The 15,970-nt window shown below is 40.9% G+C and overlaps 1 protein-coding gene across 1 annotated transcript in view; it reads right to left on the reverse strand.

The window, feature by feature from the left end:
• Positions 1-6,318: 6,318 nt before the first annotated feature.
• RELL1 (RELT like 1) overlaps positions 6,319-15,970 on the reverse strand; it is a 73,995-nt gene continuing 64,343 nt past the window's right edge. The window contains exon 7 of the mRNA XM_008957556.4: positions 6,319-9,004. The gene's annotated coding sequence lies outside the window, so the exon portion shown is untranslated. The remainder of the gene's footprint in view (positions 9,005-15,970) is intronic.

The raw sequence follows: 15,970 nt of genomic DNA on the forward strand, positions 1-15,970 counted from the left end.
CACCATGGGGAACAGAAGGGTCATATGTGCCACATTGCCAGCTGCCCACTACTCCCCTAATGAGCCAAGAAAGACATGAAAGCCAGTTAGTGACCAAACGGCCCCATTCTACATTACACATGTACTAGAGGGGATATCAAAAAGGCCAATTAACCAAAAACTAAGCCCGTCGTCCCCAAGTGACCCCTTTCAACTATAAAACAGGGGATTGGAGGAATTCTAACATCCATCCTAGTGCACACATTCTGAGTTTCTGGTTCTCATGTTGTGACTTGGTCACAAATGACCAAATCAACCTTTCCACTTCCTCAGCATAAGCTGTTATTGATCATCTTGTTTTCAAGGACATGCACACGCGCACACACACGCACACTCCAAATCAGAATCCTATGAGGTACCACACAGAGTGAAGTTTGCTGTCTATACATTTTAAAAATCTCAACCAGGACATGAAGGAGAGATGGAATGCAGATAGTGACAAATGATTCTGTGTTACAAATGAGTCACATTACCATGCAGAAGGGGGTGGGGAACAAAGGAGCTGACTTAAGAAACTTTGGCAAATACAGTTTTGACAGAATACTGTAAGGCTAAAAAGAACCACACACACACACAGACACACACACACACAGACACACACACACACATACACACAGAGACACACACACACAGACACACACACAGAGACACACACATACACACAGTACTTCAGTTGGAAAATGTGTTTCTCACAGTAATATATTTTCAAACTACTTAATATGTATGCTAGTGTTGAATAAACATGTAAAAATATCATAGATAATAAGAGCCAGGTTTCCTCACTGTTGGAGAAGAAAGTTACAAATAAGGAAAGCAGGAAGCTTAGAACGAGTACTATGGAGCAAGCCTGGAGTCAGAAGTAGCAGTGTGGGCACATGCTTTTGTTTTACAGATAGATACAAAAAATACATAAAGATGTGTGTATCCGCATGGGTTGGTGTGTGTGTATGTATATATGTGTGTACAGGGGGCCTAGTAGCTGTGACATCCCAGCATCAATGAGGACACCTAGTGCTCTTTATTTCTAAACATCATTGTCCAATAAAAGGAACCAGGGCTCCTTGGGTTAGTGGTTGATTTCAGGGCTGGGGCAAGGAAAATACAAGACAAGATGAACCTGGAGCATCTTGTGGTGCCAGAAAGTAATAAAGGGCTTTCAAAAAAGAAAGGACCTGTAATCCTAGCACTTTGGAAGGCTGAGGTAGGTGGATCACTTGAGGCCAGGAGTTCAAAACCAGCCTGGCCAACATGGTGAAACCCTGTCTCTACTAAAAATACAAAATGTAGCCAGGTGTGGTGGCGTATGCTTGTAATTCCAGCTACTCAGGAGGCTGAGGCAGAAGAACCACTTGAGCCTGGGAGGTAAACGTTGCAGCGAGTCGAGGTTGTACCACTGCACTCTGGCCTGGGCGACAGAGTGAGACTTTGTCAAGAAAGAAAGAAAAAGAATAAAGAAAGAAAGAGAGAGAGAGAGAAAGAAAGAGAAAGAAAGAAAGAGAGAGAAAGAAAGAAGGAAAAGAAAAGAAAGAGAAAGGAAAGAAAGAAAGAGAAAGGAAAGAAGGAAAGAAAGAAAGAGAAAGAAAGGAAGAAAGAGGAAGGAAGGGAGGGAGGGAGAGAGAAGGAGAGAAAGAGGAAGGGAAGGAGAGAGGGAGGGAGGAAGGAAGGGAAGAAGGAAGGGAGGGTAGAAGAAGAAGGGAGGAGGAAGAGAAAGAGAAGGAAGGAGAAAGAAAGAAAAAGAAGAAAGGGAAGGAAGGAAAAAGATGCAAGAAAGGGGAAGGATGGAAGGCAAGAAGGAGGAGGAGGAGAAGGAGGAGGAGAAGGAAGGAAGGGAGAGAGAGAAAGAAAAGAAAAAAGAAGAAGGGGAAAGAAGAAAGAAAGAAAGAAGGAAAGAAAGAAAAAGGAAAGAAGACAAGAGAAAGAAAGAAAGAGTGTGTAATAGGTGGAGGAAGGAGAAAAGTAAAGGATGGAACCGCATCAAGGGACATGGGCACCAACCTGAAAGGGCTCCTACCACAGACATAGCCGCTGCAGCCAGGATCCACCGATGGTTGGTGTGGTGGGTTGAATGATATCCCCGACAAGACCTGTTGATGTTGAAGTCCTACCTTCTGAGACCTGTGGATATGACCTTATCGGGAAATGGGTTCTCTGCAAATGTAATCAAGTTAAGATAAAGTCATACTGGATTAGGGTGGACCCTAAACCCAATGCCTGGTGTCCTTATAAGAGCAGAGGACTCCCTCACACAGGGAAGAAGACACAGAATGCCAGAATTGCCAGCAACCATCAGAAGCTGGGAGGGAGGCATGGGCCAGATTATACCCCAGAGATATCAGAAGGAATCAACCCTGCAGACACGTTGACTTCAAGGTCTGGCTTTTTAGACTGTGAAAGAATACACTTCTGTGTTCTGGGGCACCCAGGTTTTGGTAATTTGTTATGGTAGCCCTAGAAAACTCATACAGATGGTAAAATTAATGTGTGAAAGTTTAAGCAGAAATAAGATATTGGCCTAATCTCTAAGTATCTCCCATCTAATATTCATTAATTACAAAGGGAAAATAGTAACTTTACCAAAATGAAACATGGCAGACACCACCTTGGGCAATGATGAAGATTGACATCACGGGTAATACGTACCATCACATTCCTGACACGATTCAATGGGAAGGGCACATCACCTGTATGGTGTCCCTTCCCTTATACAAAACCTCCGTCTAAATCACAAGAATCAGCTGGAACACCTAGGTTGAGGGAGAGTCTACAAAAGAACTGATCAGTACATTCGAGTGTCAAGATCATGAAACACAAGAAAAGACTAAAGGGCAACCACAGATCAGAGGGGACAGGATCCAACAACTAAATGCAGTGGGTGATCCTGGAACAGCAAGGGGACATTAGTGAGACAATGGATGCAATCCAAAGAACGTTGTGATTTAATGAATGGTACTGTACCACTGTTAGTTTTTTAGTTGTGATCACTTTTTTATAGTTAAGATTGGTAACATACGGGGAAATGGAGGGAAGGGTTTACATGAACTCTGTACTGCTTTTGCAACTCTTCTACAAGTCCAAAATTATCTTCAAATTTAAAAAGCAGTAACAGGCATGCCTCATTTTATTGCACTTTGCTGTAGTGTGCTTTGCAGATATTGTAGGGTTTTCTTGTTTGTTTTTGTTTTGTTTTTTAATGAACCGTAGGTGTGTGGCAACCCTGCAAGTTGAGAAGGTCCATCAGCACTTTTCTTTTCTTTTTTTTTTTTTTTTTTGAGGTGGAGTCTTGCTCTGTCGCCCAGGCAGGAGTGCAGCGGCACAATCTCAGCTCACTGCAACCTCCACCTCCCAGGTTCAAGCAATTCCCCTGCCTCAGCCTCCCAAGTAGCTGGGGATATAGACGCGCACCACCACACCCGGCTAATTTTTTTCTTTTTTTTTGTATGTTAGTAAAGACAAGGTTTCACCATGGTGGCCAGGATGGTCTCGGTCTCCTGACCTCGTGATCCACCTGCCTCGGCCTCCCAAAGTGCAGGGATTACAGGCGTGAGCCACTGTGCCCAGCCATCGGCACCACCTTTCCAACAGCATGTGCTCACTCATGTCCCTGTGTCACATATGGGTAATTCTTGAAATATTTCAAACTTTTCCATTATTATTATATCTATTATAGTGATCCGTGATCAGTGATTTCTGATGTTACTATTGTAATTGTTTTGGGATGACATGAACTGTGCCCACATAAAATGACGAACTTAATCTGTACATGCTGTGCATGTGTGTTCCAACTGCCCGACCAACCAGCCGTTCCCGTCTCTCTCCCTCTCCTCAAGCCTCCCTATTCCCTGAGACAAAATATTAAAATTAGGCCAGTTAGTAACCCTACAATGGCTTCTCACTGCTCAAGTGAAAGGAAGGGTCACATGCATCTCACCTTAAATAAAAAGCTAGAAATGATTAAGGCGTGTCAAAAGCCGAGACAGGCAGAAAATTAGGCCTCCTGTACCAAATAGTTAAGTTGTGAATGCAAAGCAAAGCAAAAGTTTTGAAGAAAATTAAAAATGCTACTCTAGCAAATACACGAATGATAAGAAAGTGCAACAGCCTTATTGCTGATACGGAGACAGATTCAGTGGCCTGGATAAAAAAATCAAACCAGCCACAACATTCCCTTAAGCCCAAGCCTAATACAGAGCAAGGTCCTAACTCTTCAGTTCTATAATGACTGAAAGAAGTGAGGAAGCTGCAGAAAAAAGGTTGGAAGCCAGCAGACGTTGGTTCATCAGATTTTTAAATTTAATTTTTTTTTTTTTTTGAGACAGAGTCTAGCTCTGTCACCCAGGCTGGTGTGCAGTGACTGCAATCTCTATCTCCCGGATTCAAGTGATCCTTCTACTGCAACCTCCTGAGTAGCTGAGATTACAGGTGTGCACCATTATGCCCGGCTAGTTTTTGTATTTTTAGTGGAGACAGGGTTTCGTCATGTTGGCCAGGTTGGTCTCAAACTCCTGACCTCAAGCAATCAGCCCGCCTCAGCCTCCCAAAGTGCTGGGATTACAGGCATGAGCCACTGCACCCAGCCAGTTCATAAGGATTAACTAAAGAAACCATTGCCATTATATAGAAGTACAAAGTGAAGCAGCAAGTGCTAATTTAGAAACTGCAGTAAATAATCCAGAAAATCTAGCTAAGATCATGGATGAAGGTGGCTAAATGAAAAAACAGATTTGGAAGGAGATGACATCTAGGATTTTCATAGTTGAGAAGTCAATGCCTGGCTTCAAAACCTCAAAAGCACAGGCTCTCATTTTAGGGGCTAACATAGCTGTCAACTTTAGGTTGAAGCCAATGCTCATTTACCATTTTGAAAATCATAAGGCCCTTAAGAATTATGCTAAATCGACTCTGCCTGTAAACAGCCTAGATAACAGCACATCTGTTGACAGCATGGTTTACTGAACATTTAAAGCCCACTGTTGAGACCTACTGCTCAGAAAAAAAGATTCCGTTCAAAATAATAACTCATTGACAAGGACCTGGTCAGTTACCCAAGAGCTCTTATGGAGATGTACAAAGGGAGAAATGCTTTCATGCCTGCTAACACAACATCCATTCTGCAGCCCATAGATTAATTCCCACTTTCAAGTCTAATTATTTAAGAAAGGCATTTCATAAGGCTACAGCCGCCGTAGACAGTGATTCCTCTATTGGACCTCAGTAAAGTCAATTGAAATCTTCTGGAAGGAATTCACCATTCTAGATGCCATTAAGAACATTTTTGATTCACAGGAGGTAAAAATAGAGACATTAACAGGAGTCTGGAAGTTGATTCCAACCCTCATAGATGACTTGGAGGGGTTCAAGACTTCAGTGGAGGAAGTCACTGCAGATGTGGTGGAAACAGCAGCAGAACTAGAATCAGAAGTGAGCATGAAGATTGAACTGAATTGCTGCCATCTCATGATAAAACTTGAATAGATGAGGAATTGCTTAACAGATGATGAAAGAAAGTGGTTTCCTGAGATGGCATCTACTCCTGGTGAAGATGCTGTGAACACTGTTGAAATGACAGCAAAGGATTTAGAATATAATAATACATAAACTTAGTTGATAAAGCAGCATCAGATTTTGAGATGATTGACTCCAATTTTGAAAGATGTTCTACTGTGATAAAATGCTATCAAACAGTACTGCATGCTATAGAGAAAACTTTCATGAAAGGTGAGGTCAATCAGTGCAGCAAACTTTATCACTGTGCTATTTTAAGAAATTGCCACAGCCACCCCAACCTTCAGTAACCACCAACCTGGTCAGTAGCCTTCAACATTGAGGCAAGATCCTGCAGCAGCAAAAAGATTATGACTTGCTGAAGGCTCAGATTATCGTATTTTTTTTTAGCAATAAAAAGTATTTTAAATTAAGGTATGTAAGTTTTTTGACAGAATATTATTGCATATACTTAATAGACTATAGTATAGTATAAATATAACTTTTTTATATGCAGTGGGAAACCAAAAAGCTCATGTGGCTGGCTTGATTGCAATATTTGCTTTATTGCAGTAGGCTGGGGCTGAACCCACAGTATCTCCAAGGTATGCCTGTGTTAGGGGAAGGGGTACTGCAGAAGGGGAAATCTCATGAGGAAAGTCAGCCAAGTGATCACTTGATATTTCAAGACACAAGAAATTCAGCACTGTAAAAAATTAAGCTCAATAATTATACTGCCACGACTGTATTTCCAGTGTACAAGGCGCCAATAATTGGATCACTCACAAGACAACACACTGCGTTTAACATTTTTATTTTTAACTCCGCTTTGGTAGTACAAAAGTCATAAAAGTACAAACCAGACAGTTAAAAATACACTTGACACTCGAAATGGTGAAAATTTTCCTTACAAATTTTTACATCAAGGTAGTAGCCAACTCATTGATGACACCAAAAAGTTGTCCATCATTAGTGTTTTCTAGAGAAAGTCTGTTGTGGATTCCCTCATCCTTAGAAAGAAGGAGGAGAAACACAAGACCTGTAAACATCAGTTGCTTTGGGAACACTTAGGAATTCTCATCAGATAGTTCAGTATAAACCAGTAAAAAGCGTATGTGTTGAAAATACTGAACGCTTAATTTTGGCAAATTTGGAAGCCTGCCAGACAAAAACCGCTCAAGTATTAGAAAATATTTAAAACATACTCTTGGTATCAATACAGTTTTAAATATTTTTGAGTATTCTCTTGCCTGTTGTATTGCTATTTAAAAAAAAGTGCTCTGACTTGAATAAGATGGAAAAATAATTAAAGCTAAAGAATATCTTACATTTTATCCCCCACCATTTTGAGGGCATATTTTTAAAGCAAAAAAGTATGCTTATTTGTTTTTAATTAAAATGATTAGCCTAGACTGCACATATATTATTTACACTAATACATACCCCTAAAAGTCCTATATTGCTACTTTCTGGATCTCAGTGAAATTTATTTCCATACTGACTTTCTCCAGTCCACAGTGTATATGAATGTGTACACATACAGTGTTTATTAGTTGTCAGTAAAAATTCTCATGAAACTAAATTCCCCATTTATTTAAAAGGTTAGAAATGTTTAGTTTGATGCTGGAAATAAAATCATTGAAGTCTATGTACAGTAAATACTTTGAAGTATATTTTTATGGAAATCATCTTTTGGGAGACAAATGAAAGATGTGCATTTTCCTATATGAAATAAAAGAAGTGCTCAAGGCACCCCCAACACTGACATGGAGGCGGGTCTTGGAGACCTTGTAACTGGCCTCCCCCACAGCTCACCCCAGAGCTACCATAAATCATGTAATACTATTTATGCCTCTGGGTCCTTTCAGGTGTTTTGTAAAATGTACAGTTATAAAAAAAAAAAAAGAAAAAGTTTGCCAGGCCTAAAAAAGTAACTGGAGTGTTTTAAATAATGAGCATTAGTTACAGGGTGAAAACCAGGAAATACACGAAGAAAAACATGCCAGAGGTAGGTGCAGGCCCATCTTATATGAGAAGCAGGGTTCTAGGCCGGGCGCAGTGGCTCACGCCTGTAATCCCAGAACTTTGGGAGGCCGAGGCGGGTGGATCACGAGGTCAGGAGATCGAGACCATCTTGGCTAATGCGGTGAAACCCCGTCTCTCCTAAAAATACAAAAAAAATAAGCTGAGCGTGGTGGTGGGCACCTGTAGTCCCAGCTACTCAGGAGGCTGAGGCAGGAGAATGGCGTGAACTCAGAAGGTGGAGCTTGCAGTGAGCTGAGATCGTGCCACTGCACTCCAGCCTGGGCGACAGAGCGAGACTCCGCCTCAAAAAAAAAAAAAAAAAAGAGAGAGAAGCAGGGTTCTTTTGTTTTGGCCTTGGGTTGTCCAAACAAATTTGTGTGTGTGTGACTTTAAACCATTTTCTCCTTTATTCAATGGATTAACCAAGAATCGCTCAGCTAAAGGTTAAAAAAAAAAAAAAAAAACCCGGGTGCAGTGGCCCACGCCTATATTCCCAGCACTTTGGGAGGCCGAGGCGGGTAGATCACCTGAGGTCAGGAGTTCAAGACCAGCCTGACCAATATAGTGATACCCCGTCTCTACTAAAAATACAAAAATTAGTCGAGCGTGGTGGTGCATGCCTGTAATCCCAGCTACTTGGGAGGCTGAGGCAGGAGAATCGCTTGAACCTGGGGAGGTGGAGATTGAGGTGAGTGGAGATTGTGCCACTGCACTCCAGCCTAGGGGACACAGCAAGACTCTGCCTCAAAAAAAAAAAAAAAAAAAAAAAACCTTCTCAAAATGTGTAAGTGCTGTGGAGTGACATGGTGGTGGCAGGAGTTAATGCTGAAGTTGTGGTCAAGGAATCCAAAGTCTAGCATCTGGTCCCATCTGACTCCATGGTCCCTTGGGGAATCAACTCCTCAGGGCTAAACTAGATTATTTCCACTGAGCTTTTACCACTGAAGATTCATCTTTTATCTTTTGTAACAGCTAACCTGTATGTATCAAGATCTTCTTACAACCAGTGTCAAAATAGGATGCAGGAACTGGAAAAAGAAACACACACTCACGTGCACATATGTATACACATATACACACACACACCCCTGAGCATAAGCTCAGACTGTACATGAATAGTATCACTGCACATACTCATCATAATGGAAAAACTACAGTGTGTACACCAAGGCCTGGGATTAGGGGCTGGGAAGAGTAGAGGCTGGGAGTGGTTAAGAAGATAAAAACAGCTCTTTCCTTCCCTGGAAGTATAATAAAATTTTCAACAGACTCTTTCAACCAAAACTTGTTTCAAAGCAAACTGAATTCTGTATACGGCGCAGCAATAATATTCCCTTTTAGGTTTTCTCCACGTGCCTGCTGACTCCATGATAGAAACTGTATAAAATATATAAAAATATTCCCAAGGCAACTTCACATAAGTTTTCAGTCTCTTAGAGCTCTTCAAGTCAAGTCATTGCTGCAAGAGAAAACAAAAAACGTAGATCTTTAACCAAGGGTAAACATCATATCACATATTAATCTGCCTGAATATTTAAAAACACAGAAGAATTATAATCTATTCTTACCCTGTCCCATCCCATCCCACCCCATTCCTTCTACCACTGTACATTTTTTTCTAGAATTCAGTCTAAAGAAATTTAAGTAAAATATAATTAATTCCAAGAGTTCTCTCGAGATTTGGCTGTTTAAACGTATGTGCCCCTCCCCCTTTCTCTCTCTTGCTCCTGCTTTTCCCATGTGATGTGCCTTCCATAGGTGTCTTTCTAAAGCCCCACCAAAGCGAGTTCACTGGAAGTCTCTACTGACCATCCAAGACAGCACGGTTGGGATTTCAAGTAAGAACACAATGATTAAATATTCCATCTTAGGTCTTTATTGTACCTTCAGGGTTCTGGATTGTATTTTTAAGTCATTCTAACAACTGGCCCTTGTCAATGTCTACGTTTACATCACAAACAAAGGCCCATACTTGTAAAACAGCTCCCTGCTTTTCAAATGACTTTCTATAACTATCTCATTTAATGAACAGCTCTGTGACTTTTTACTTTCCTGTTTTACAGACTGGGATAACCCAGGACAGGACTAAAATTATAGAGCTCCCCGTGTATGCTGAAATACACATACCATGCAGGTGAACCCACACAAGGTTAAGGAATGAAACGTTCTCCTATCTGCCAAAATCGTGTGTACCCTATAAATGCCAAACAAAACCAGAGATAGACCCAGCTTGCAGAAATATGAAGAAATAGCATGAAGTTGATAGAAGTGTTTTGAAGAACATACTTTTTACTTATTTTACAGCTTGTCCTTCAAGATATGTACCTTATTATTATCTATGTTATCCTCTTCTGTCATTTGGTCATCCATAATATTCAATGGTATATTCAATATAATATTCATTTGGTCAACCATAATATTCAATATTATATTCAATATAATATTCAAAGAGAATAGAGACAGAGCACAAGAGGAAGAATGAGGGAGACAGACATAAAGAAAGAGATTTATTTCCCAAATGAGATGATAAGTAAAGGACCTTTATCCCCTTAGCTAAAAAGGAAACATTGTCCAATAAAACAGCATGGATCAAGTTTTTAATTCTAATGAAATAAGTAAGACCCTGCACTGAATTGCCAAAACTGTACAAGAACTGCAGATTTTTACTGTAAAACTGAAAAAAGTCAAGTCTGGAACTACTTTCAGGTAGGTGTCAATTCATATAAACATTCTAGCAGAGGGGGAAAAAAGGTAGAAAGGCCAGAGGTAGAGACATATAAAAATGGCCCTAAAAAAAAAAAAAAAAAAAAGGAAAAAATGAGAGGGAATTTTCCAGGCAAAACCTTAAACTAGGCCATTATCTAGAAAACAGGTATGGTATTCCACTATTTTTATGTCTCCTCTTTATGTGCTCCCTTAGAACTAGACATTTTTGCATCAAGGAAAATAACAAAGTCAAAGGTGGGGGATGTCAGGCCTAGAAACTAATGTTTCATCACAGTAACAGTTTTCACTGCAACCTAGAAACACTCCTCATTTTGAGTGTTTTGCACAGATTTGACCGGCTTTAAGAACTGGGCATGCAAGAATACAGGCTAAGCTAAAAAGGAGGGGCCTGGATTCAAATCCAGACCCCTACGCCCAGCTATGGAACCGTGGCTGTCTCTGTAGCATTCTCTCCTAGGGTTACTGGGGATTTGACATGAGATGATCCTATGCACAACGCTTAATACGAGGAAAAGCAATCAGCATGCTCCGAAAGGTTAACTATTCTGGTCATTACCATCATCCAATTCTCTGCTCTCAACAATCACATTAGCTTTCTTCAACAGCTGCCTTCTGCAGCTGATAAAAACTGCACTATCTGTAATATCTTTGAGAGAGAAAGTAAAAAATACAAATCACTGCTTAAAGTCCTCACTGCTAATACCAGAAACTAAGCAGAAAAGGGAAAGCTAATCTTATTAAAACCCTTGCAGTTCTGGTCTCTAATTACCAACACATATTTATTAGAAGGTAGCACATTACTGGCACAACACTATGACCTTCCGGGTATTTCTTTAACCCAGAACAATAATAAAAGTGTTACAAGGTGCCTTCCATATTGTCCTGCAGCAGTCAGAAATCATGTGTGGGTGGGCACAGAGACACCAGAAAGGCTAACAGGAGTGGGTGAGAGAGGAAACACCCACCCACTCACTGTTCCCAGTTGCCATCACATGGGACCACACCACACTGAGCAAGCCTGGCCTATCTCTCTTCGGGAGAAATTTTGTGATTACAGTTTACACAAGTGAGTACTCAAGCTGGAAAAAATTAAGCAAAGTTCCATTACATGGAAAACAGAATTCAGAAATCCCAAAGTGTAACCATTTTGCTTATAAAACAAGACTGATGGATAAAAATTAAGAACCGCCCAGAAGATTTATCTGGAACAAAGGAAGAGGTTGTCTTTTTCTTTAGAGTTTATTGCTTATGACATAATCTTATAAAGATAAAGCCATAATCCTCTCATTATACTATGGGTCCACGGAAGCTGCCATATGTCTCTGATTAGGATACACATACAAATATCTATGCCTTGTTAAAAAGGATTCTCTAGAAAAAAAAAAGAAATTGATCCCTTTAAAAATTAGAAACATGTTATAAGAAACTAGGAACCTAAGCGGATTAATGAACAGTAAATGCTAAAATCTCTAAGTGTAGGATGTTAAGGAAGAAAAGGTCTATCTGATTAATAATAACAGCACTGGCATTTGCAGAGCACTTTCTCTGTGCCAGGTACTGTCATGCTAAGCACTCTAGGGTCATTAACTCAATCTTCCCGATGACTCCATGAGTCAATGATTCCTATTTTCATAGGAGGAAACTGAGGCTTCCAGGTTCAATAATTTACCAAAGGCCACACAATTAGTAACGGGAAAGTAGGAAATCCATCCCAGGCAGTAAGACCTGGAAGACCGCAAAGCTACCTCCATGCTGCACTGCTATCCGGTCACCCCGGACACACCCACAGCATCACTGGAATCCTCTGGTACCCTCGCTTCTCTGCTTCCCACCTGTGTGGCAGGCAACAGAAAGGAAATGCAGAAACTAGAAATGCTGCCGGGTCTCTCTCAGGGGAAATCACTGTGGTTGCATGAACAGTTAAGTGATGCTAAAAACCTCTACTTTAAAGGGGCCCAGTCCCTGGGAAGATCAAAAGTGTACACCTACACAACACTGAATTCTGATCTCATTCTAAGACAAGGCTATGGAACCACACAGTCGGATTAATAATTTTCTTGACCACTTTTAAATAAAATAAATAGAGAACGTTGTTTATAGAGTTACATGACAGCAATATTAACACTGAAGTCCCGGAGCTACATTTAAGTGATCATTCACTAATAATCTGTGCTCCTTTAAGGCTCACACTTCTTAGTTAGAGATTTATCTTGTTCCAGGCTCTACTGACCATTCTGCAGTTACACACTTGCAGGTTATGATGGCCGTGCATGTGACACCATGGTCCTGCAATGGTACTGCCTGCGTAGATCGGCATCTTGGCAGATATAGATTAATGGAATCACATCACAGAGTATTCAGTGCTTATAGTCCTTTAAATCTTGCTCTGGTCTAAACTGTGTGTTAAATTTTATAAATTAACATGGATACCTTCTTATTTTAATAAAGGCTCTTGTTTAACAAACCCAATAGATTCATGCTAATCTAGGCTAATCCATGCAATCTTTTAAAATCAGTGTTTCCCAGAATGATCAGCAGAACCTGCTTTAGAATCGGCTTAAATATTACCAAAAACTTCAGATTCCTTGGGCCCCTCCCTGAGACCTACTAAATCAGAGTCTACGGGGTTGCAGTCCAGGACTCTGCTTTCCTATAAGGTGCTTCACTGATTCTAATGCACGTATGAAGGTTGAAGCTTTTAGGTAAGACCCAGTACTAATGTTTTTCAACTGATTAAAAACAGCAAGAATTAAATCCGCTTCCAAAGGGTAAACCCTGCAAACACAACACTATAAAGTCAGCGGAGGTCAAAAAATACATCTCAGAAATGGGGGCGAAAACAAGTAAGACAAAATCATTTAAAGACTGAGATATTAATTTAAAACTTCAGTAACTTGGCCAGGCATGGTAGCTCATGCCTATAATCCCGGCACTTTGGGAGGCCAAGGTGGGCAGATCACTTGAGGTCAGGAGTTCGAGACCAGCCTGGCCAACGTGGTGAAACCACGTCTCTACTAAAAATACAAAAATTAGCTGGGCATGATGGCGCATGCCTGTAGTCCCAGCTACTTGGGAGGCTGAGGCAATAGAACCGCTTGAACCTGGGAAGCAGAGGTTGCAGTGAGCCGAGATTGCGCCACTGTACTCCAGCCTGTGTGACAGAGTGAGACTCCGTCTCAAAACAAAACAAAACAAAAAATCAGTAACTCAATTTTAAAATTACAGAATCAGTTTTTAAATGTATTTCAAAGTAGTTGGGAACTAGAATTCGACTAATTTGCAGAGGGCTCTTTTAATGATGAGATGAATGCCATATTATCACACCTGTTAAGGAATCACTGAGGGCCAACTATGTACAAGATGCCACCTAAAGTCTCGGCAAAGGATGAGAAGACACCATCCAAAGGCACTGCCCAAGCCCTGAAGGAGCTTAGTGTATGCAGGGAGGAAGCTTAAACAATCAGCTTCGACACAAGAAAAACTGAGCCATGCTGCATATCATTTTTAAACACAACTGGAATATTTTATAACTTGTTTTTTTCATCTAATAATATACAGTAGATGCTCTGTGTCTGTACACATAACTCTACTTCAATCTTTTTTTTTAAGAGACAGGGTCTCACTCTGTTGCCCAGGCTGGAGTACAGTGGCACAATCATGGCTTACTGGAACCTGGAACTCCTGGGCTTAAGTCATGGAGTTAAAGCCACCACTTTATCCTCCCATGTAGCTGGGACTACAGGTGCATGCCACCATACTTAGCTAATTTTTTAATTTTTTTTTTTTTTTTTTTTTTTTTAAGTAGAGACAGGGTCACTATGTTGCCCAGGCTGATCTCAAACTTCTGGCTTCAAGCAGTCCTCCAGCCTCAGCCTCCCGAACTGCTGGGATTACAGGTATGAGCTATCACACCCAGCATCTACTTCAATCTTTGGCATTTGCAGGCCTTTATGAAATGCATAAGGCACAATTCATTTACTTAATCTCCCACTGATAGATGTATTTAAAGATGCTTCCAGGTACTTGCTACTATGTAAATAATGCTAAAGTGAACAACTTTGGACATTATCTTTGCATTTATGCATGATATTTATTAATTGGAATAATTTGGTCAAAGAGTACATATTTAAGTTTTTACAGTTCCAGATTGTCACCACAAAGGTCTAGACCATTGTAGCCTCCCTGCTTTGGTGTGGGATAATGTCCATCTCCCTGCACCCTCTTGATTTTTGTTTGGTTGGTTGGTTGTTTTTATTTTATTTTCTTTTTTTTTTTTTTTTTTTTTTGAGACGGAGTTTCGCTCTCATTGCCCAGGCTGGAGTGCAATGGTGTGATCTCGGCTCACTGCAACCTCCGCCTCCCGGATTCAAGTGATTCTCCTGCCTCAGCATCCCGAGTAGGTGGGATTACAGGCATGCGCCACCACCCCCAGCTATTTTTGTATTTTTAATAGAGATGGGGTTTCTCCATGTTAGTCAGGCTGGTCTTGAATTCCCAACCTCAGGTGATCTGCCTGCCTCAGCCTCCCAAAGTGCTGGGATCACAGGCATGAGCCACTGCACCCACCTCCCTGCGGCACATTTTTTTTTTTTTAGAAGGAGCCTCACTCTGTCACCCAGGCTGGAGTGCAGTGGCGCAATCTCGGCTCACCGCAACCTCCACCTCCCAAGTTCGAGCGATTCTCCTGTCTTAGCCTCCCGAGCAGCTGGGACTACAGGCGTGCGGCATCACACCTGGCTAATTTTTGTATTTTTAATAGAGTCGGGGTTTCACCATATTGGCCAGGGTGGTCTTGAACTGACCTCGTGATCCACCTGCTTCAGCCTCCCAAAGTGCTGGGATTACAGGCGTGAGCCACCGCACCCAGCCCCTGCACCCTTTTAACCAAGGTGACCACATGAACCAGTTTGCCTCGGAGGTCTTGGTTTATATATGTTTACCCAGAATATTCATTCACAGTGTTCCCTTTTATTATCTGTAGAGTCTCTCTCTGTCACCCAGGCTGGAATGTAGTGGCATGATCCTGACTCACTACAGCCTCCAACTACTGAGCTCAAGAAATCCTTCCACCTCAGCCTCCCAAGTAGCTGGGACTACAGGTGTATGCCACATGCCCAGCTAATTTTTTAATTTTTAATTTGCAGAGACAGGATCTCACTATGTTGCCCAGGCTGGTCTCAAACTCCTGGCCTCGAGCCATCCTCCCACCTCAGCCTCCCAAAGCACTGGGATTACAGGTGTGAGCTACCTCCTCATTTTGGATGTGAGTTATATGGTCATGCTAGTGTTAACATTCATCTTTGTCATCAGAGAAGCAAAAAGTGATCTCAGTTTGGATTTATTTCATTATTAGTAAAGTTGGGCATTTTTTATGTTTATTGACTACTACATCTTCCATGAGTTGCATATTATAACCCCCAATTTAAGAAGGGGGCTTAATAACTAAAACCTTAATTTTTTAATATCAATAGTGAGAAGCTTTCTATGTATGTGGGTCAATTCAGGAAAAATAATGTTTCTAGGTGTTTTTCTCCATTCAAAATAGAAATCACTTTTTTTAACTAGCATAGACAGAAATGTATATTCCTGCAAATTATATTATCTTCTTTGTTGAATAATACCAGTGAGAAATTTTGCATTCCTTAGTTTTGAATCTTCTGACATTAGATTTAGATCGGAAGTCTGAAGGTTGTTCTTT

The sequence above is a fragment of the Pan paniscus genome, chromosome 3 (assembly GCF_029289425.2).
Source record: "Pan paniscus chromosome 3, NHGRI_mPanPan1-v2.0_pri, whole genome shotgun sequence".
NCBI classification, from domain to species: Eukaryota; Metazoa; Chordata; class Mammalia; order Primates; family Hominidae; genus Pan; species Pan paniscus.